General features: G+C 35.8%; 1 protein-coding gene and 1 long non-coding RNA gene across 2 annotated transcripts in view; both read left to right on the top strand.

Annotated features, from left to right (window-relative positions):
* Nucleotides 1-23832, top strand: part of LOC140865448 (putative late blight resistance protein homolog R1A-3) — a 37223-nt gene that overhangs the window by 6780 nt on the left and 6611 nt on the right. The gene's annotated exons all lie outside the window — the stretch shown is intronic.
* LOC140867019 (uncharacterized) lies at nt 6053-18739 on the top strand. Its single transcript, XR_012145018.1, has 6 exons — nt 6053-6277; nt 16829-16975; nt 17274-17601; nt 17690-18283; nt 18359-18455; nt 18689-18739. It is a non-coding gene; the product is annotated as an uncharacterized lncRNA (long non-coding RNA).

A 23832-nucleotide genomic window follows, 5' to 3' on the forward strand; every position in this document is an offset into this window, starting at 1 on the left:
ATCTTCTATCACCATCCCCAAAACATATCTTGTTCATGCTCTTCTAAATCATCATCTGCATCATCATCTGGGAGGGGAAAAGTAAGGGGGGGGGGGGGGTGAGTGTTTTGGGAAACACTCAGCAAGTGGGGGCCGATCGATCATATCAAATATATACATATATATATTTATTTCAAAAAATCATAGCATAATTCAAAGCGTAAATATTTCATATCATGTCTTAACATAGCATAACATGAACATCATCATAACATAATTGACATGACATAACATAGCATAACATAATTTTGGCCAGACACTGAAATTCCTCTCATTAATCGTGGCTAACTGATCAGTCCCCTATATGTAATCCCTCTAAGGGGTGAGGTCATAGAACGGTTATTATTACCCATCGCATCAGGGCCATAACATAACATGGTTCGGAAATTTCCTTTCCACTCATAATTTGAGTCATAACAGTGTCAAAACATACTCTTAACAAATTCATCAAGAATATCAATTACATAGCAAAATTCGAAGGAATATCATGAACGATCGAAATTTTAAATCATACATAATATTTTAAAACATAAGCCCACTTACCTGCAGATGTGTACAAAAATCAATACTTGACAATGCTGGACCGAAACTTCAAAGGGATTCTTCGAAAATCCCACTATGCTCACGTGTTGATAGCTTATAGAACAAGCAAGCACTAAATCCTCTAAATTTCCTAGCCCAAATTCTCGAAAGTATGATGGCACAAGATGACAAATTCCTTTGACTTTTATGGTGAAAGATTAAAAACAAAAAGGAAAAACAGGACAAAGTACTTTCCCAAATGGCAGCCTTATACACGAAAATAATTGAAGAGAAGGGGGTGGATTTCTAAGCAAACTCTCAGCCGAGCTTCGAAAGCACGAAGAGGAAAAGAGAGTATGTTTGTGTGATTTTTCCTTAAACTATGAGCCTCTATTTATAAGCACTCAATAGGAGTTTGAGATTGACTAGGATAGTGACTTTCAATATTTGAATTCAAATCTATCTCCCAAGATTTTACCACACTTAGATCTTGATCACCTATCTTAATAATATTTTATCAAGATACCCAAAATTATATTCTATCTCCAACACTATCTCGATGACATAAAATATACTAATATTAATTATCATAAATTAACTATTATCACAAATAAATAATTAAATAATAAAAGATCCTAAACGTAATTTAGAAAAATTACGGTTTTCACATTCTCCCCACCTTAAAAGAAGTTTCGCCCTTGAAACTTTGATTAACTTACTAGTAAGGGTCGCTAAGATAAATGGTTCGATCGGTTACTCAGGTATAAGCCCTAGCATCATACGAATCTCTTAGATGTAAACGAATGGGTGGCGCCAAAATAGAACAAAACAGATAAAGAAACATTGTTGATTAGAATGGTACCTTCCACGACTTTGTTTGCACTGCCTGCTTCTTCTTGAGTAACTGCATAGACACGAGCATTGGGTTTATTTTCCTTTGGTTGGCCTTGGGTAGTAGTACTAGTATGTGGTCCTGTCCTTGCCTTCATGGTTTCGGGACATTGAGCAATTCGGTGTCCGAATTTTCAACAGTTGAAACAGGCTCCAGTGTTTCGACGACATTCCCCTTCATGTCGGAGGTTGCAGGTGGGGCATAGCTTGATCTGTGGACAGTTTGGAGCAGCATAAGTTTCCTTGAAGGATTCATCAGAATTTTTCGAACGCTTGGACACATGTTTGTGTGAAGAAGATTGGCCCATCAAAGGTCATTTGTTGTGGAAGTCATTTTCACGACGCTTGATGTCCGATTCAGCTCGGATGGCCGCTCCCATCAAATCCGCGAAGTTGGCAGGCTGATAAACTGCTAATGCCGACTGTATACGACTATTCAACCCCTTCTTGAAACGATGCAACTTCAGATCATCGTCTCCCATAATTGTTGGGGCATAGGACCCAAGCTCATTAAACTTGGAAGTGTATTCCACCACTGTCATGTCTGGTGTTTGCGTAAGATTCTCAAAATCGTTCAGCTTCTGCATTTTAACTTCAGCTGGAAAGTACTGCTTCAGAAATACGGTACGGAACTGCTGCCATGTGATTGCTCCCACAGCTAGCATAGCAGGTGAAACGACTTCCCACCATTTCCTTGCTTTGTCCTCCAGAAAAGGAATCGTCACCTCTACTTTCAGTGCTTCAGGAATTTCAAGTAAACGAAGTTGGTCCTCCATCTTCTTTATCCAATTTCGTCCCACTTCTGGATCGGCATCCCCTTTGAACATTTCTGTTCGGTTCTTGCGAAGAGCCTCGTAATGGAATTTTACTTCATTCTGGGCAGGTGGTGGAGGTGGCGAATTGCCATTGCCGTTTCCATTTCCGTTAATGTTTCCCATCCCTTGTATAGTTGTTGCCACTATTGCTGCAATAACCGCAAGGTCTTCTCTACTAAGTTTGACTCTTGGAGATGGGTTCGAATTATCCCCCTGGTTGTTGTTGTTGTTGCGAGTTCTAGGGGGTGCTCCGGCCATTTCCTACAGTAAAGGAGTTCTAAGAGTTTGTCGAAACATGACACTTTAAGAAGAAAGGAAATAGCGAAATAAATAAATCAATAAATAATCCAAAGGATAAAAATTATTTTATTGATTCCCAAAATTTCATGAAGGTAAACAAAACAAGTCAAGTCTCAAAACACCAAGATATCAGAACCATGCTGAATAAAAATAGTGCTGAATAAAAGGAATAAGCTAGGTGATAGTCTAATCTATGATTTCTCCATCGCCCGCGGCTTCATCTTCTGCCGGAACGTCTTCTGGGTCCTCATTTCCCACAAGGGCTGCCATAAGGAGCTGATCAATGTACTGGAGTGCGGTTAAGTTTTGTGCCTCTAAGTTGTGCACAGTGTGTTGCAGTTCTTGCACTTGATTTTGTAAACCTTGGATATGGATTCCGGACTCTTGACTCCATAGAGCCTCTTTGCGTGCCTCCTCAAGGAGTATGGCTTGAAGTTCCTTCACGTTAGCTAGGGCAGATGCTAGTTCCTTCTTTGTTTCCTCGTGTTCCTTCTCTTCCTTATTGAGGTAATATGCAATTCTTTCAACATCGGATTCAAGGTGGTCCTGATGCTCCTCCATCTCGCTCTTGTTAGCCTTTAGCATTTTCATGTTTTCAATTATTTCCTCTTTCTCGTATTGCTCCACGTATAGAGAAGACCTCAATGATTCGATAACTTGATCCTTGCTTCGCACAACGCTTTTGCGAGCCGTAAATTTGGTGCGAGCCATCTTCCTAAAATAAATAGGAATGGGTTCAAGTTAAAATTCAAATTGATGAAACTTCAGGCAGAATTGATATAGAACAAGATTTTTAGGCGAATTTTCCAAAAATGGAAATTTTTGAGATATTTCCAAGGATCGAAACTATTGATCACAAGGAGTATGAGACAATCGACAGAAACAAATTTTGAGTTTCCCACGAAAAGTTATAGGCAAAACAAACATTTCCAAAAATAGCAAAAACGCGAATTTGCGGGTTCAAACGACCGAAAAACGTCACTGAAAGTATGAGTTTGACTCAGAGGGACGGTTCGGGTTAGGATACGCTAGGCTTGAGTCAAAATTTGACAACGTCAAATTTTTCGGTACGGATTCCCATCCGGATTTATGAACCTGGCGGGCTCTGATACCACTAAAATGTCACGCCCCGAGACCGAGACGTGCCACCGGCATTGTTTCAAATTCACACAAATTATAAAACAACAAGCCTCGTAGTACAGTATATGCAAACCAGTCTTTTCTCATAAATAAATGCTTCAAAAATATTGTCTTTACAACACGATAATCCAAAACTAATAACAATTGCGGAAGCATCTATAAACTTAAATAACAAAATATTAATGTATTAATCCCAAAATGAAATAACCAAATAAACTCTTAAAAAATCTTCTATCACCATCCCCAAAACATATCTTGTTCACGCTCTTCTAAATCATCATCTGCATCATCATCTGGGAGGGGAAAGGTAAGGTGGGGGTGAGTGTTTTGGGAAACACTCAGCAAGTGGGGGCCGATCGATCATATCAAATATATACATATATATATTTATTTCAAAAACTCATAGCATAATTCAAAGCGTAAATATTTCATATCATGTCTTAACATAGCATAACATGAACATCATCATAACATAATTGACATGACATAACATAGCATAACATAATTTTGGCCAGACACTAAAATTCCTCTCATTAATCGTGGCTAACTGATCAGTCCCCTATATGTAATCCCTCTAAGGGGTGAGGTCATAGAACGGTTATTATTACCCACCGCATCAGGGCCATAACATAACATGGTTCGGAAATTTCCTTTCCACTCATAATTTGAGTCATAACAGTGCCAAAACATACCCTTAACAAATTCATCAAGAATATCAATTACATAGCAAAATTCGAAGGAATATCATGAACGATCGAAATTTTAAATCATACATAATATTTTAAAATATAAGCCTACTTACCTGCAGATGTGTACAAAAATCAATACTTGACAATGCTGGACCGAAACTTCAAAGGGATTCTTCGAAAATCCCACTATGCTCACGTGTTGATAGCTTATAGAACAAGCAAGCACTAAATCCTCTAAATTTCCTAGCCCAAATTCTCGAAAGTATGATGGCACAAGATGACAAATTCCTTTGACTTTTATGGTGAAAGATTAAAAACAAAAAGAAAAAACAGGACAAAGTACTTTCCCAAATGGCAGCCTTATACACAAAAATAATTGAAGAGAAGGGGGTGGATTTCTAAGCAAACTCTCAGCCGAGCTTCGAAAGCACGAAGAGGAAAAGAGAGTATGTTTGTGTGATTTTTCCTTAAACTATGAGCCTCTATTTATAGGCACTCAATAGGAGTTTGAGATTGACTAGGATAGTGACTTTCAATATTTGAATTCAAATCTATCTCCCAAGATTTTACCACACTTAGATCTTGATCACCTATCTTAATAATATTTTATCAGGATACCCAAAATTATATTCTATCTCCAACACTATCTCGATGACATAAAATATACTAATATTAATTATCATAAATTAACTATTATCACAAATAAATAATTAAATAATAAAAGATCCTAAACGTAATTTAGAAAAATTACGGTTTTCACAGGTTGGGTCCAGGAGTTTGATTCCCAGAGGCTACAGGCTCATATCTTAGGCGCCAGTCTGAGCAGTTTGGATACAATCCTTGATATAGATACCTATTCATATTCATTTGCATGCATCGTGTTTGTATGTTTTACTCGTACGTACGTATTGAGCTTTAGTGCTCACGTCTAATATTTTCTATGTGTCTAGACACACCATTTGATGGGACAGTTGTAGGTAGTTCACCCGAAGACTCGCAGTAGTCGGTGGCCTGAGAGTAGCAGCATGTATAACTATTATTTGGTATTTAAGATTAATTCGATTGGGTTTTATATTTAAATTTATTTATCCGGTTGTATTCTGTCGGTCCAACATTTATTTAAGCTTTTCGTAGCGTATTTATGATTAAGGTTAATTGCATGCTTTATTAAGTAATAATCTTTTATTAGTAGTGGATCCGGGTTGAGTCACTACAATATCATTCAACTTAGCCCAGCTGAGAACAGTCAGTTGAGAAAATCAGTCTTGAAACTGAGATTGCAGCGTTAAAACTAAGAATCACTAGAACAAAAATGCTCAATCACAACAACTAAAAGACAAAGTTTTTTGTAAAAAGCGTTGTTTTTTTTTATATGACAACGCTTTTAGTGAAAAGCGTTGTCTATATATATTTTATATTCATAAAAAGACAACGTTTTTTTAAAAAGCGTTGTCTATATGCATTTTTTAGGTCAAAGACAACGCTTTTAAAAAGCATTGTCTATGAGCATTTTTTTTAATGTACAACAATACTTTTTAAAAAACGTTGTAGATAAACAATTTTTTTATTAATTTAAAATAAAATTTAAAATAATTCATTATTTTACCCCCTTCGCGTCTGAAAAAAAGCCCAAAATCCCAAAACCCTTAGTCGCGATATCTCCCTTTCCCTTATGCTCTCTTTCGATTCCAACTTTCTGTTTTTCCATCATCATCATCGATTTTTGGTGCAACTCCGGTGACGAGCTTATTTGCAGACTTTTGGGATTTACCTTGCTCGAGTTTTTGGCGACTCCGGAGATGAGGCAATGGCAGTGGAAGTAAGGTCGGCCGCATGCTGCTCCATGGTTTGACATTGAACGAGGGTGATGGCGATCTTTAGGTAATGCCATAAAATTAATAGATCTGTCATTTTTTGAGAATTTTCTCTATCGATCGTCTCTCCACTTCTCCAGCCTTTATTTGTGGTGTTTTGTTCCTCGCTCAAAATTTATTTACACTTAATTCCATTTCGATTTCATGCTTGTATGCGTTGCGGTTTCGTGCCAGTGTTCGATTTCTTTTTGGAAATTTTTTATCCTCGTTGGTCTTGAATTAGAATTTTTAGCTTTGATTTTTTGGTATTTGCTTTATGTTAACACTTTGTGTTTTAAACTGAAGGATTAAGATAGTGGTGGTTTTAACACATTTGGTGTCGGGGGAGAGCCAAGGCGGCAAGTGGGTCTCGCGGCCAGAGTAAATGACCAACACCATCACTTCGTCGTTTGGTGCTGATCTCTCCGCCGTGTGAACTTTCTCCCCTTTTACTCTTCTTCAAGCTCAGGGTCATGAGCTGAATTTTGGTTACTTTTGCCGGTCTTCTTTTGTGTATTTTGAAATTGCTGAATTCTAGAGATATATAGCGAATAGATGGAATTTGATTTTGTTTGTTTCGTTTTTTTTATTTTTTGTGTTGGAGTGCATCGAAATTTGCTGGATAACAGATGCTTATGAGTTTGTTACTGGATAACTAATATACTAGTGCATAACATTCGTTATTTTACCGATTCTCAGTTGTAATAACCATTCAGTGGCTGTTTAAATCCTCTTCACTGTTCGCGTTGTTGTGAATGTTATGTTTTATTTTGTGGTAATTACTTAGAAGATAAAAATGATGCGAGGACAGTAGCATTTGAGTATATTTGTCATTCTCTTCTCTTATTTTCTCTTTCACTTTTGATATGCATAATGGGGATAGTCATTTTCTTTCCCTACCATGTTTGTGAGTATGGTAGTAAATGTAGGATATTGTCCTTCTTTTCAGGTTATATTTTACAGTTTTAACTTCAATTGGGGCTAAGAAGTAGCTGTCCTGTTTTATAATTCCTTTGATTATTAATTTTTATAAGTTCATTTCAAATTTTTGAAGAAACTGTGTTCTCTTGTTTGAGAATGAAAGGGCCCGTGTCCTGATTTAATATTTAATGATCAAACAACCAGGATTAATTAATGTAAACAGCGAAAACGAGTTAAAAATTTGCGTTTGGGCCTACAGAAATTTCGGCATGACCTATTCGTAAATAGGACATCCCAAAAACCTGTACAACACAACCAGCAATATATACTCGAAAATAGAGTCACAAATCCAATTTACAAACCTATAGCCGCACTGGCCAGGACTAAACACATGTAGAGCCGGCAGGGCTCGATCACACAAATAACAATTCAAAACAAGGTCCAAAACTATTTATACAGATACACAGGGCATCACCCCGGCAAATATAAAACTCGCTAAACTGATATATATACATATATCTGGGAACTTAACTCCACGCTCGCCTCACTGGGTACCACTAGATGACGCTCCACCAGATGCGTCAAATCTCTCTGGATAACCTGCTATGGAATCACAAACAACCACAGCATAAAAAGAAAACAGGGGTCGGACCCCAGTACAACGAACTATAAAAATTACGACAAATATAACTGACATGAATAAAATCAAGTACAATGCAATGAAATGCAATGTAATGCGTGACAGGTATCAATGAAATAGGAATACCAAAAGGAGTCCAAATAATCGTATCACAATAAACTCAGTGGCCACCCGTGCCAGGAATGCAGCAGACCTCGAATCATCACTGCTAATCCATACACGTAGCATCGGAGGGTGACAGGAGCGACCCGTCCAGCCTCATGCTATCATCAGGAGTGTCGTACGTAGCATCGGAGGGCAACAGGAGCTACCTGTCCGTGCCTCATGCTATCTCAGGAGTGCACTAAAACAATGTCACTCGCTCCATGATGACTCAATACATCTCAAGAGATCAATATCAATAGCAATCAAAGGAGTCAAGGCTCAACGTGCTATGTAAACTTGTAAATGAGTGAATGAAATCATATAATCCACGTAAGCACATAAAACACATTATCACTCATTACAAAATACTTAATATCATTACATGCCATTATAGGCGTCGTAATATAAACAGCTCATACGTACCTCAACCGACACTTAATTACCACATAAATATCTCAAGTATTTCTCGGATATTCCAATCCCAAATTTTCAGAATCTGTAATTCCAGAAAAATTGCTCATAAATCCTAAAATTCATATTTAATATTAAAACATCCTATCAATGACCAAATATCGAATATACGACTCTAAAAGTCAAAATACCCCAAGTAGAACAATCTGAATTTTCCGAAAATTCCTACAAATTTCGAAAATTCGCATTTATATTTTCTAGAGCATCTAAACACTCAATTAATGAATAATCAACACTTAAATTCGAAAATCCCCAATATAAAAAAATCTGGAAATTCGAAATAAATCCCAAATAAATTCTGAAAAATATCGAATACCTTCAACCGACTTCGATATAATACCTACAACCAATAATAAATCAAATATCAATTATCGGATGTCAATTAAATCGAAATACCCAAAATTCGAAACCCTAAATTCAAAATTATACCTCAAAGCTTGGAATTAAAGTGTTAAACAACTAACACAACCTACCCCTAAACTCCGGCGACGATCGGCGGCGAACGACGGCGGCTGGTGCGACGGGTTTTCGGAAATTTCAATAAAAATATGAAATATGGATACCAAAAGATAGCTCTCGTCGAGAGGATTCCAGAACTATATTTACTTTTGAAATCCGGCCAAAAACGAAGGAGATACGGAGATTTGAAGCGATAGGAAAAATTTGAAAAATTCAAACAGAGGAGACGGGGATGACGGAAACGTTTTTTTTTTTTAGGAGAGAGAAACGATAATATATAATATATTGTATATATATCCATTTTATGAGATATACATTGATTTAATGTGTGTCGTATTTTATTCATTCGGGGTTATAACTTGACCTGGTTTGAGTTATTTCAACTCATGTGTGCTCTATAAATAAAATATGCATTTTAATATCGTCTATAAACCGATATTTATAAATACATATTTTTAACACACAAATTAATTAATAGAGTAAAATCGGGTCCTTACATTTCTCCCCTTCTAAAAAGAAGATTTCGTCCTCGAAATTAAACACACATCAAACTTATATACAAAGTGGTTAAACATCTACCACTGATAGTATATAGGAAAATTAGAGTACATGGAATAAGTCATCATATTTTCAAACAAGTGAGGCCATTCCTGACGCATTCTGGACTCTAATTCCCATGTAGATTCTTCTCTCCCATGCCTACTCCATTCCACCATCACCAAAGGAATCGTCTTGTTCCTCAGTTGCTTTTCTTTACGATCAAGAATCTGCACTGGATACTCAACATAGCTAAGGGAACTATCCAACTCCACATCATCAGCCCTCAAGATATGAGAAGGATCTGGTTCATACTTCCGCAGCATAGATACGTGAAATACATCATGTATCGCAGACAAACTCTGCGGCAAGTTCAAACGATACGCTAAAATACCAATCTTCTCAACAATCTCGTATGGACCGATATAACGAGGAGCTAATTTCCCTTTACGCCCAAATCTCATAGTACCACGAAATGGTGATACTTTCAAGAACACAAAATCGCCAACCTGAAATTCTAAAGGTCTACGTCTGTTATTAGCATAGCTGGCTTGACGATCCTGGGCTGTTTTCATTCTGTTCCTGATCAGGTCAACTTTTTCTTTCATCTCTTGAATAAACTCTGGTCCTGACAATTGTCGTTCTCCTACTTCTTTCCAACATATCGGAGATCTACATTTTCTGCCATACAAGGCTTCAAATGGTGCCATCCCGATAGATACATGATAACTATTATTGTAAGAGAATTCCACCAAAGCTAAAGATTCTTGCCAACCACCACTAAAATCCATCACAACAGCTCGTAATAAATCTTCAAGTGTCTGAATAGTTCTTTCAGATTGACCATCTGTCTGTGGATGATAGGCAGTACTCATGGCCAATTTAGAACCCAAAGCTGATTGCAAACTAGACCAAAACTTAGAAGTAAATCTGGGATCACGGTCTGATACTATAGTAACTGGCACACCATGCAATCGCACTATCTGATCAATGTACATTTTTGCCATTTTCGTATATGTCCACGTACGATCATATGGAATAAAATGGGCAGATTTAGACAATCTATCCACAATAACCCAAATGGCATCACAACCACGATTAGATCGAGGTAGGTGTGTCACGAAATCCATAGTAATGTGTTCCCAATTCCACTGTGGTACTTCAAGACTAAGTAACATACCACCTGGTCTCATTCTTTCAGCCTTAACTTGTTGACACGTGAAACACTTAGCCACAAAATCAGAAATATCATTCTTCATACCTTCCCACCAGTAATGGGCTTTCAAGATATGATACATCTTTCTAATTCCAGGATGTACACTATGTCGACTACAATGAGCTTCTCGTAGTATATCGTCTTTCAAATCTATCAAATTCGAAACCACAAGTCTACCATTATAACGCAAACATCCATCAGAAGCAACAAGAAATTTCCCTGACTGACCAGCTGGAGTTAATTCTTTCAAATGATGAATATATGGATCAGTCTTTTGTGCTGCTTTGATTTTCGAAATTATTCGTGGTTCAACTTGTATAGATGAAACTATGAAATGATTACCTTTAGCTCGATAAGTCCATCCTGAAGTTCTCAAATGCTCATTAACTTTAGAAATAGTTAAAGATGCCAACACCTTAGTATGAACTTTTCTGCTCAAAGCATCTGCAACTTGATTCACGTTTCCTGGCTGGTATTGAATATCACAGTCAAAATCCTTAAGCAGTTCCAACCATCGACGTTGTCTCATATTCAAATCAGATTGTGTGAATAAATATTTCAGACTCTTATGATCGGAATAAATCACAAACTGCTCACCGTACAGATAATGACGCCATATTTTCAATGCATGCACAATGGCAGCCAATTCTAAATCATGAACTGGATAACGAGTCTCATGTGGTTTCAATTGACGTGATGCATACGCAATCACACGTCCATTTTGCATCAAAACACAACCCAGTCCATTCAAAGAAGCATCTGTACAGACAACAAATCCACCTGAGTCTGAAGGTAATGCTAGTACTGGAGCCGTAGTCAATTTCTCTTTCAAAGTCTGAAAACTAGCTTCACATTCCTCAGTCCACACAAAACGTCGATCTTTTTGCGTTAATATAGTCATAGGCCTAGCTATTTCAGAAAATCCCTTGATGAAACGCCTATAATATCCAGCCAAACCCAAAAAGCTACGAATCTCAGAGACATTGGTTGGTCGAGACCAATTAAGAACAGCTTCAATTTTACTAGGATCGACAGATACTCCTTGTGCTGATATCACATGTCCTAGAAATAATACTCTGTCCAGCCAAAATTCACACTTCGAAAACTTAGCATATAATTGTGATGTTCTGAGTTTCTGAAGTACTAAGGTCAAATGTTCTTTATGCTCCTTCCTTGACTTAGAATAAATCAAAATGTCATCAATGAAAACGATAACAAATCGATCTATGAATTCTCGAAACACACGATTCATTAAATCCATAAAAACTGCTGGAGCATTAGTCAACCCGAAAGGCACAACTAAAAATTCATAATGTCCGTAACGCGTTCGAAATGCTGTCTTGGAAACATCTTCCTCTCGAACTCGAAGTTGATGATATCCGGAACGAAGATCAATTTTAGAATATACAGATGTACCCTGCAACTGATCAAACAAGTCATCAATTCGTGGCAAAGGATACTTATTCTTCACAGTAGTCTGATTCAATTGCCGATAATCGATGCACATTCTCATCGTTCCGTCTTTCTTCTTCACAAACAAGACTGGAGCACCCCAAGGTGATACACTTGGTCTAATATAACCTTTTTCCAGCAAATCTTGCAATTGTGTCTTGAGTTCTTTCAATTCTGCTGGAGCTAATCGATATGGGGCTCGAAAAATAGGACTTGTCCCTGGCATTAATTCAATGCTAAGATCTATTTCCCTTTGAGGCGGAAAACCCGGAATCTCATCAGGAAATACATCAGGAAAATCCTTATGACAGGAATATCTGAAACTTTCAATTTCACTTCCTTCGTCACATCTAGAGCATAAATCATAAATCCTTCATTTCCTATCGACAATAATCTAAACATTTCCATTGCCGATACTAATGGAATGCGAGATTGTGAATCACTACCATAAAAATTCCACTTATTGCCATAATACGGTCTAAATCTCACAATGCCATGGAAACAATCAACCGTAGCTCTATAATTCATCAGTGTATCCATACCCAAGATACAGTCAAAATCAGACATAGCTAGTTTGATTAAATTGGTTATCATGATCTTATCCTCAAATCTAATCACACAATTCAACACTATCTCATTAGACATCAAGAAAACACCAGCAGGAGTAGCAATAGACACAGTATCCAATAACGGAGTAAAAGCAATCTCATGCTCATCAGCAAATGTAACAGATAAAAATGAATGAGATGCTCCTGTGTCTATCAAGATACGTGCAGGATACTCAAAAATATAACAAATACCTGCAATAACTCCCCCAGGTGCATCTTGTGCCTGATCCTGAGTCATAGCATGGACTTGAGCCTGCTGTGGACCTGGAAAACGCTGCTGACTCTGAGAAGATGGATACCTAGGCTGCTGAGTGGACTGTACTGGAATATAAGGCTGTGTAGGAGCAAACTGTGGTACAGGAGCATATGGTCTGAATGATGGTCATCCAGAAAACTGGCCAAACTGTTGTGGCTGAAATTGCTGTCTTCCAGCATTTGGACATACTCGAGACGAATGTCCAGCCTGCCCACAACTATAACAAGTTCCTGGAAATGCTGTACAATGTGCACTCAAATGATTACCACCACATCTGTCACAGTACACTCTCCCAGACGATCCAACTGCACTTCCACCACGACTACCACTGGAACTGGAGGAACTAGACTGTGGTTTCTTTTTAAATGGTTTCCCCTTAGCTTTAAACCAAGGCCTTTTCGCTTGCTGAGAAGATTGAATAGGCTGATATGAAGGTAAACCCATTGGTGTCTGTGAACTGCTTCCAGCTCCTTGAGGAACAGATGCTGGGATTGATTGTGGTTCACTCCTTAGTAGACTTGCTTCAATTTTCTTGGCCTTTTCTACTGCTTTCATATAAGTAGATGGAGTTCCAGTAGTCACCAAAGTATGGATCGTTCATGTAAGCCCTTTCAGAAAATGTGAAAGCTTTGACCGATCATTCTTTGCAATATGTGGGACATAAGGCAGAAGAGCAGAGAACTGAGAAGCATATTCAGCAACAGATTTATTGCCTTGCACCAACAGATTAAATTCATCTTCTTTAGCAGAATAATAAGATGGTGGTGCATATTCTTGTGCAAACTGCTTACAAAATACTTCCCATGTGATCTTTTCACCAGAATCAGAAAGTGTTTCTTTTGTCGTTTCCCACCACAGTTGCGCTCGGTCTTTCAGCTGAAAAGGAACTAACTTCAGTCGAATGTCATCAGGATATTCTAGTCCATTAAACATATTGTTGAGACTTTTCAACCAACTAGCAGCTTTCTCACTTCCTTCATTGCCAAAGAACTTTTGCGGACGCAACTCCTGAAATTGAGAAATTATTAATCTTATTCCTCCCATTTTCTCAGTCAATTGGGCTACTGGATCAGTCTCAGCCTGAATCGCTTTTCCTTTGTCAGGATTTACCCGTGGTTGTTGTTCCACCTCTAATTCCACATATTTCGGAGGCTGAACCGCTGGTCGACCACGTCTTCCCCTGACAATATCATCAAGATTTCTAACATTTATCGCTGCAGACTCTTCGACAACTTCCTTCCCTTTTCTACCTCTTCCTCCTGGTGCCATTCTACAAGACACAAGGATTTAAATATACAGGCAAAAATATCTTAACGAATAGAAAACTATGATAGAAATTCAGAGTTCTAATAAAATTCATAAACTAATTCTAAAGCCAAGAACTACTGGTTCTAACAAATACGTTCAAAAATAAACACCACAAGTAAGTCACGTAAGAACAAGTAGTCACACACATACGCAACCATTTTGGTAGTGTCTAAACTCGAGTGTCCTAGACTCTAATTCGAGCATATCCCAGTATACGCTTTGATACCAAATGAAAGGGCCCGTGTCCTGATTTAATATTTAATGATCAAACAACCAGGATTAATTAATGTAAACAGCGAAAACGAGTTAAAAATTTGCGTTTGGGCCTACAGAAATTTCGGCATGACCTATTCGTAAATAGGACATCCCAAAAACCTGTACAACACAACCAGCAATATATACTCGAAAATAGAGTCACAAATCCAATTTACAAACCTATAGCCGCACTGGCCAGGACTAAACACATGTAGAGCCGGCAGGGCTCGATCACACAAATAACAATTCAAAACAAGGTCCAAAACTATTTATACAGATACACAGGGCATCACCCCGGCAAATATAAAACTCGCTAAACTGATATATATACATATATCTGGGAACTTAACTCCACGCTCGCCTCACTGGGTACCACTAGATGACGCTCCACCAGATGCGTCAAATCCTCTGGATAACCTGCTATGGAATCACAAACAACCACAGCATAAAAAGAAAACAGGGGTCGGACCCCAGTACAACGAACTATAAAAATTACGACAAATATAACTGACATGAATAAAATCAAGTACAATGCAATGAAATGCAATGTAATGCGTGACAGGTATCAATGAAATAGGAATACCAAAAGGAGTCCAAATAATCGTATCACAATAAACTCAGTGGCCACCCGTGCCAGGAATGCAGCAGACCTCGAATCATCACTGCTAATCCATACACGTAGCATCGGAGGGTGACAGGAGCGACCCGTCCAGCCTCATGCTATCATCAGGAGTGTCGTACGTAGCATCGGAGGGCAACAGGAGCTACCTGTCCGTGCCTCATGCTATCTCAGGAGTGCACTAAAACAATGTCACTCGCTCCATGATGACTCAATACATCTCAAGAGATCAATATCAATAGCAATCAAAGGAGTCAAGGCTCAACGTGCTATGTAAACTTGTAAATGAGTGAATGAAATCATATAATCCACGTAAGCACATAAAACACATTATCACTCATTACAAAATACTTAATATCATTACATGCCATTATAGGCGTCGTAATATAAACAGCTCATACGTACCTCAACCGACACTTAATTACCACATAAATATCTCAAGTATTTCTCGGATATTCCAATCCCAAATTTTCAGAATCTGTAATTCCAGAAAAATTGCTCATAAATCCTAAAATTCATATTTAATATTAAAACATCCTATCAATGACCAAATATCGAATATACGACTCTAAAAGTCAAAATACCCCAAGTAGAACAATCTGAATTTTCCGAAAATTCCTACAAATTTCGAAAATTCGCATTTATATTTTCTAGAGCATCTAAACACTCAATTAATGAATAATCAACACTTAAATTCGAAAATCCCCAATATAAAAAAATCTGGAAATTCGAAATAAATCCCAAATAAATTCTGAAAAATATCGAATACCTTCAACCGACTTCGATATAATACCTACAACCAATAATAAATCAAATATCAATTATCGGATGTCAATTAAATCGAAATACCCAAAATTCGAAACCCTAAATTCAAAATTATACCTCAAAGCTTGGAATTAAAGTGTTAAACAACTAACACAACCTACCCCTAAACTCCGGCGACGATCGGCGGCGAACGACGGCGGCTGGTGCGACGGGTTTTCGGAAATTTCAATAAAAATATGAAATATGGATACCAAAAGATAGCTCTCGTCGAGAGGATTCCAGAACTATATTTACTTTTGAAATCCGGCCAAAAACGAAGGAGATACGGAGATTTGAAGCGATAGGAAAAATTTGAAAAATTCAAACAGAGGAGACGGGGATGACGGAAACGTTTTTTTTTTTTAGGAGAGAGAAACGATAATATATAATATATTGTATATATATCCATTTTATGAGATATACATTGATTTAATGTGTGTCGTATTTTATTCATTCGGGGTTATAACTTGACCTGGTTTGAGTTATTTCAACTCATGTGTGCTCTATAAATAAAATATGCATTTTAATATCGTCTATAAACCGATATTTATAAATACATATTTTTAACACACAAATTAATTAATAGAGTAAAATCGGGTCCTTACAGAGAATCTACCTACTACCCCCTCGGGCTGTCACGGCTACACAATGTTTGTTGATCATATAAAAAACAGTATAAATTACATTTTTGTATCGAACTCTACATGCATTTTTATCTTCTTTAACAGTAGTTTGTTATATTTTCATGTAGGTTGTAGCCATTTCTTAGAGAGTACTTAAAATTGAATCATACATTATTCAAGTCTTGTTTCATACAGTCATCAAGTACCAAATTTATGAAATAATGGTCAAATATTGTTTTCCTAATTACTTATATGGAAATTCATAGATGGAGAACATGGAGGTAATGGTGGAAGGATTACTACCTCTTGACCAGGTTTCAGGAGAAGAAAATGAGTCAAGAACTTCGAATTCTGAGCAAATCGAGATGGAGATTGCTCAGATTCTCGACAAGATCAATAACTTTACTCAAATGGTAAAATTCCATGTTACACAAGAGAGTATGCATGATTTTTTCAAGAGTATTCTTTGCTTCATTTTCATTTTCATTTTCATTTTTTTCAAGCTTTGAAGTATCAATTTCTTAAAGAGCTTTTCAGAAAAAGTTTCCCCTCGTGATTTTGTGAAGGTATCAGATTTGCTAGATCAGAAAATTCAATGCTGAAGGAATTGAGTAGCGAATTTGAAGAACGTGTTGTTTTGTAAATGATTTAAAGTAAATTAGGTTTTTTTTATGACCATAAATTTGATTTTTATTTGTATTCTGAATTAAGGCTTTGCCAAAATTCACAAGGAGCAAATGAAAAGTGGCAAGAGGAGATCAAGGAACGACGCTTGCTGAATGATGCAAATGAGAAGACTGATGCACTTTTATTTTAATCGATTTGACAGTCCTAAAAGTCCCTAAATTTACTTATTTGAATAATTTCATGGCGTTATGTTTTTATCAACTTCAATTATTATAATGTATGACATAGTACGTTCTTGATAAGTATGGTTTTGAATCATTCTCTTGTCTTAAAATTTTAAGTTAATTTTACCTTGTTCCTTATGTTTGGTTGGAATTAAGTTGTGGTCAATGACAATGGAGGTGTAAAAAATGTAAGCATAAAGTTCACAAATTCTTGATTAGATTCTGGAGGTGTTATTTTGTTCTCTTATGCATATGATTCTTTGAATTGTATTTCAGGACTCTCACTTGCTCAAGTATGACTCGATGTTGGGAACGTTCAAAGATGATGTTAAAATAGTCGATAAAGAGACCATCAGTGTCGACGGGAAGCCAATAAAGGTCGTCTCTAGCAGGAACCCTCTCCAACTTCCTTGGGCAGAATTTGAGATCGACGTTGTAATTGGGGTGGGATCGAACTCATGTCTGTCTAGATTTATGCTTCTTTACAGTAGTTTCAAGTATTCAAGATTAAATCTTTAAATTTTCTTGTTTGAAACTCAGTTTTAACTGAAAAAATGGTGCTGATATTCCGACCTACATGGTAGGGTAAACGAGCAGGATTACTCTCAGCTTGAGTTGGGTCAATAGTCCATAGGTGGTGATGATTCTTGAAATAGCAGTGGATTTTCACCTACCTTATGCATTTACAAGTGCAGGATCTCAATTATTATTTAATTGTACTGGGGACACGGGTTAGGAAAAATGAAACAGAAACAAAAATAGTAAAGGAAAAATGCATGTGATAAAGGAGCCATAATTCTTGGTTGTTCTTGGAGTGTTGCTGATTCTAAAAGGATGTTATGGAAAGCTATCAATGAAGAATATGTATATGTAATTTCTCATTCCTTCTTTCTTCTATGCTTATGTTCTTTTTCGTTGCTAATTTAGACATCTGATAAATTTCAGGCAAAGAAACAGAAAAATACAGCTGAAAGAAAGAAAGGTGCCCCCCTCAAGAAAGCTGCTAAATTAAACCACAGAGAAAGTGAAGTCACCAATGAGTGTATGCTTAACAATGAGATTTTTCATAGTTTTGAGCTACATTATGTGGTTGCTTTGCAATTCATGATAATTATAAGATGCTATGTGAATATTAAAAAAAAAATCAAAAGTAGCAATCTTATGATATATTCATGGGATTAGCGGTATTAATACTATTAAACATCATGATGCTTATATATTTTTACATGGATTGCGAAGTTACTGATGAGTATGACATGAATTCTTTTCTTACAGAAGCAAAGTTCAAGAATTAACTATGACGCATTGAAAATTCTAAACGAAGAAATGGTACTAAGTATGTTTTTTTTATTCGCAAGACAGTCATCAATCACTGAGTAATTCTAATAATGGGTTCTAAGTGGATTAGACCCTTATTCCATTTTCCTTTAATTACTTTGGCCTTTGCGTAGTGTGTATATTTGAGTGTTCATGCATCTAAGCTTGGTTCGGATCAAGCTCTTACGAACCAAAATTTAGTCAAGTGGAAAGGCTTATCCTACCTCCACTGTACATGGTATACTTTTCATATGATCTCTATTGGCCATGTAGTTATTTCATTATTTTTTTAATGCATGTTCCTAGGGAACATATATCCTCTGTTAATTGCGAATCTTCAAATCAACAAATCGTGACCAAACTATTACAGATTCACTCTCATATGACATGAATTATGATACTCATCAGTTGAAAATTTTTCAAGAACAGTTTTTCCAAAAGCAAATTATTAGAGCTTGCATGTTGTGGCTTTATCAAAGAGCACTGGGATTTCATTTACGTAGATTAATGGAAAAGTCACCCTTATTTCTTACCTGATCAACCAGGATCCATGATCAAGAAATTTTATAGACCTAGCTACGCACATTCGATTTATTTTATAGATGATCAAAATATTTGTTTTTTTCCAAGTGGAATAAACCTGATGAGAAAAAAATCCAAAGAAAATGAGGTAAATTGTTCGTTGATAAATCAAATACCCAAACCCCATTGTTGTGACACAATGATTAATCAAATATCGTGACACAATGATATCTGGACAAATTCTTGGTTTTCGAATACCACCATTTCTTCTCTGATACAAATGGGTTTTACTTTCTTTTCACTTGCAGATGTACAGAACTGTGTGAAATCAACTGATAGAGCAGTAGCTACTTCAGGTTAGCCTCTGGCTTTGTTTCTTTTCTAATTTTAAATCCAGAGACAATAATTTGTATGTATGGTTATATATTTATTTGTAATGATTTTTCCTCTTAAACTTTTGTTAATTTCCTTGAGAAGATTGATTGAAATGTTGACCAATGCTGTGAGCCACACAGAGTAAATGTCAAAACCCTTTTAGATGGAGCACTCCTACAGTAAAGTTAATTGAACTTATTTCTTTTATTATTAATTTGGTAACTTTAAATTATGTAATTTCATTTTATTTTAATATGCTCAAGGTTTATGAAAATTTATGTGTTTTTATATAATTTTAAACACATTGTAGTCTGTGTACTGACAATAATTTCAAACAGTATTAAAAAAAACAGAGTTTTTGGTATTCTTTTGTTGATTTGTCAATATAAGGTTGCATGAATTCTGTGTTGAATGCCAGTCTGAAATTTGCTGTTTCAGGTTCAAACTATTAGACAAAGTTATCTCTCAAAACGTTCATCAACCCTTAGAGGTGATTAATTGGAAAAGAAGGTTGCTTGAAATGATGCGGGGCTCAAGCTTTTGGATGATGAGGAGCACATTTTCAGTATGCGAATTATGTATTTGTTTCCATTTTACTTTTTTATTTTTTGTTTGATTTGTTGTGCCATTCATAACCATGGCTTTGAAATTTTATTCTTGTTTGCTGCTATTGTTCAGCACATTTCCGGTCCTCCAAATGGATTTAGCATTCTGGAGTTTGTTCGGTTTGAGGCAGAAAACATAGCGCACATGGCCGAGATGAACAAGAAAAATTCTATTATTTGTTATATTTGAATGATTTTGTTATATTTGAATGATTTATAATATTGAAATATTGTATATTAGATTTAATTTTCAAAAATTTTGAATATTGAGTGATTTATAATATTGAAAATTTGTTAATTAAATTTTATTTTTTTTGTTTTTTATTTGAGAAAAGACAACGCTTTTTAAACGTTGTCGTAGGTGGTTTAAGTGTTGTATTTGCAAAACACAACGCTTTTAAAAAAGTTGTGAAAAAGCGTTGTAAATGACCGTGTTGTAAAAAGTCCGCCCAAATACAACGCATAAAAAATGTTGTCGTTGCTAAAAAATACAAAGCATAAAAAGCTTTGTCTTTTTCAACTATCACAACATTTTTTATGCGTTGTCTTTTCTCAAAACGACAAGGCTTTTTCCGCGTTGTCTTTGACCGCAGTCTTTCACAACATTGGCTACGACAACGTTTTCTAGTGACAATAACAACGCGAAATAAGCATTGTCGTTTGTCGTTTTTCTTGTAGTGATTATGCAACTTAAGACAAGTTACATGAATCTTACCATGGAAAATCAAAGACTAAACAGTCTAATAAGTTCATAGAACAAGTCTTCGAGTTTGTTGACATAGATGTAAAACTCTCAAAAACCCACAAATGACAAGAGTGGTCTAGGGTTTGGGAAAACTGATGATAATGCTAAGACGAGTTCTCTCCCAAAACTGAATATGTGAAAAGTAAATACATACACTTTGTACGAGCATGTTTGAGAAATGAACATGGAGAAATCTATGACAAACATATCCTAAAAGTGGGTAAAGAAGTTGAGCAGATGAACAAGAGTAGATTTGGAATCAGTTTTACTCCAGAGGAAGCTAAGTCTGATCCCATAAGAAGTCTTGAACGGACTAACAGGGTTCTACCTAATCCTATGAGAGAAAACCGAAACCGTTACTATAATCAACGACCTGTTCAGAAGTGTTATCGACAACTCAACGATTTGGGAAAGATAAAACAACATTTTTTGTCGCAAGCACACCACCTTCCACGAACTAGGACACAAATTTTGCACAAAACTATAGGAACACAAAAATTGGTAAACTGATTAAAGTAGTCCATATTTGGGTTCCTAAAGCATTAATCCCTAGTGGACCCAAATAGATATGAGTACCAAAATCATTCAACCTTGTGACTGCATGCAACAAGTATTGAAGAAAAGACGGATGATTCATGGTATTTGGACAATGGATGTTCAACATGACCGAGAATGCTAAACTGTTATCTGAACTGACCAAATGCAATGGACTTTTAATTACCATTGACGATAACTCACAAGGTAGAACCGTGGATAAGCGTAAGATTATCCACGGTAAGATTATCATTAAGAATGTCCTATTAGTTGAAAATTTGAAATATAATCTGATTAGCATCAGCTAGTTATGTGATTATGATTATAAAGAATCAGGTCTATTTTTATATATAAAAAAAATTATTTTTATATTAATTTTTTTTAAAAGGCCCTATTTCTTGATCCGGGACCTATATGTGTACAAGTATTACAGTTTACAAGTTAAGTGCTAATTCTTGAATTCCTTTGTAATTTTTAATCCAGATAATTGATAATTATAATTTTCGTCATAAATAATATAAAATAGTCTATTATTATAATTTCGAACAACTTATTCAAAAGCCTCTGCAAGAATAAACAGATAGTTTAACACAATTTGTAATAAAAAAAATTTGACAGCTAATGAGAGACAGGTTAAAATCTGAAAATTCATAAAATATAACCAAACTTGTCTTAAAACAATTACATATAACGACGTCTTGAATATGTAATTCACAATTTGTAATAAGAAAATTGATATTTTACAGCTACTGATGGGATCATTTGAATTTATGGCACCATAATTAAGTATTTAAACATGTCCTTTCATTTAATTAAAAACACATGGTTCCAAATGGGTATAATGTGTTAGTCAAATGAAAGATCATGTGAATTTGCAATTTCTGTGCAGTATATTATATTTATTTGTCATTTCGTTTTTCTATGTTATCAAATCATTTTGTTAGTAATTTTATTTATTTTTTTTTTAATCAAAATTATTGATATGATTTTACATCCGTTAATATCATATTAACAACACATGATCAGAGATGAAACTAAAAAAACGTTGAGGGTCGCCCCTCAAATTTTTCCAATTTTCTTTCTAAATTCTACATATATATATATATATCATTATATAATTAAATAAATATAATAAAAAGTTATATAATGCATGCTTTAAATCAATGATAAAAACAAACTTTATAAAACAAATCACATAATATTAATTACGTTTGCAAACATTTTGAATTAAATTTTTTTTTATGATTGACAATAATAAAAAAAAAAAGGTTTTGAATAGAATTTACAATAACTTGTAGGAGAAATTTTTATTTTAAAGTTGAATCGCATCCATGAGATCATGGACATCATGCAATGCACTATGATATTTTTATTAAAAAACAATGATTAATTAATAATATAATGCTTCCAGCTGTTTCCCGCTTGCTGATTAATTAATTAATCAAATGTTTAATCGAAAAAAAAGGCAACTAATTATTTAATTATTATTGTTATTTATACATTCAAGAAACTTAAATGAGTCTTCCCACAAGCTGCTTCATTGTCTGCAGGTCCCATGGCTGCAACTTATGCTGCGCTTCTTGCTCTTGCTCGATCATTGAGAGATATTTTGGATCTTAAAAAACATGTCGATCCTCTTCACAAAGAAAAAATCATTTCTCTCCATGAAAAAGTTGATTTTATCGTCACTTTTCTTGAAGATTATTCAGATAAGAATCAGGGAACAATTGATTTTGTGGGAAATGGGATCAGAGAAGCCGCATATGAAGCTCAAGATTTCATGGATTCGTATTTGTGTTGGGTATCAACTACTGATCATGACGATGGGTGTTCTTCTTCAGAGGCTAAAGGCGACGAGGTGAACTTGGATCGAGACTTAACCATGGCGTCTGAAAGAATTGATTTTATTTGGGGAGAGACGATGAAGATTAAGAACAGAGACACAGCTCAAGATCTCCGATTCGTATCTTATTCTTCTCATGTTGTTTCTTTATCTACGTTCCAAACCACTGCCAAAAACGTGGTTGTGGGATTTGATGATGACTTGAATTCAATCAAAGAAAGGTTATACGAGGATTCTGATAAGCTTCAAATCATCCCAATTGTGGGGATGGGAGGAATCGGGAAGACGACTCTAGCAAGAAAAGCCTACGAGGATTCAATCCTTTCTGATCAATACTTTGACAAATGCGCATGGATCACAGTGTCACAAGAGTATCAAAAGAGAGAGATTCTTTCGGGGCTTTTCAAGTCCCTCAAGAATGAACAATCTGATAAGAGCGCAGCAGAACTGGCAAAACTGGTGTATCAAAATCTCTTGG

This window comes from Henckelia pumila, chromosome 4, assembly GCF_033568475.1.
Source record: "Henckelia pumila isolate YLH828 chromosome 4, ASM3356847v2, whole genome shotgun sequence".
NCBI lineage: Eukaryota > Viridiplantae > Streptophyta > Magnoliopsida > Lamiales > Gesneriaceae > Henckelia > Henckelia pumila.